We start from the raw sequence: 1,362 nt of genomic DNA on the forward strand, positions 1-1,362 counted from the left end.
AGACCATCTAAAGAATAGATTTGATGCATTGAACACCAGTGACCGAAAACCAGAAGAATTGTGGGATGACATCAAGAGCATCATCCATGAAGAAAACAAGAGGTCACTAAAAAGACAACAAAAGAAGAGAAGACCAAAATGGATGACAGAAGAGACTCTGAAACTTGCTCTTTAACAGAGAGTAGCTAAAGCAAATGAAAGAAATGACAAGATAAAAGGGCTGAACAGAAGATTTCAAAGAGCAGCTCGAGAAGACAAAGTCTATCATCATAATGAAATGTGCAAAGACCTGGAGTTAGGAAACCAAAAGGGAAGAACATGCTTGGCATTTCTCAAGCTGAAAGAAGTGAGGAAAAAATTTAAGTCTCAAATTTCAATATTGAAAGATTCCATGGGTAATATGTTGAATGATGCAGGAAACATCAGAAGAAGATGGTGGAATACACAGACACACTATTCCAAAAAGAATTGGTAGATGATCATCCAGCTCAGAAGGTAGCATATGATCAAGAACCAATGGTCCTGAAGGAAGAAGTAGAAGCTCCACTGAAGGAATTGGTGAAAAACAAGGCTCCAGGAATTGATGGAATACCAAATGAGATGTTTCAACAAACGGATGCTGCACTGGAGGCACTCACTCGACTATGCCAAGAAATCTGGAAGACAGCTACCTGGCCAACTGACTGGAAGAGATCCATATTTGTACCCATTCCAAAGAAAGGTGATCCCACAAATGTGGAAATTATTGAACAATATCTTTGATATCACATGTAAGTAAAATCTTACTGAAGATAATTCAAAAATGGTTGCAGCAATATATTGACAGAGAACTTCCAGAGGTGCAGGCTGGATTCAGAAGGGGATATGAAGCGAGGGATATCATAGCTGATGTCAGATGAATCTTGGCTCAAATGCAAAGAATATCAGAAAGATGTTTACTTATGTTTTATTGACTATGCAAAGGCATTTGATTGTGTGGATCATAACAAATTGTTGATAACATTGAGAAGAATGGGAATTCCAGAACACTTGATTGTGATGAGGAAGCTGTACATAGTCCAGGAGGCTATTGTTCAAACAGAACAAGGGGACACTGCATGGTTTAAAATCAGGAAGGGAGTGCGTAAGGGTTGTATCATTTCACCACACTTATTCAATCTGTGTGCTGAGCAGTCAATCTATATGCTGAGCAAATAATCCGAGAAGCTGGACTATATGAAGAAAAACGTGGTATCAGAATTGGAGGAAGAATCATTAACAATCTGAGCTATGCAGACTATACAACTTTGCTTGCTGAAAGTGAGGATGACTTAAGGCACCTACTGATGAAGGTTGAAGAATACAGTCTGCAGTATGGATTAC

This window comes from Orycteropus afer, unplaced genomic scaffold, assembly GCF_000298275.1.
Source record: "Orycteropus afer afer isolate SDZICR_OR568_19922 unplaced genomic scaffold, OryAfe1.0 scaffold00266, whole genome shotgun sequence".
Classification (NCBI taxonomy): Eukaryota; Metazoa; Chordata; class Mammalia; order Tubulidentata; family Orycteropodidae; genus Orycteropus; species Orycteropus afer.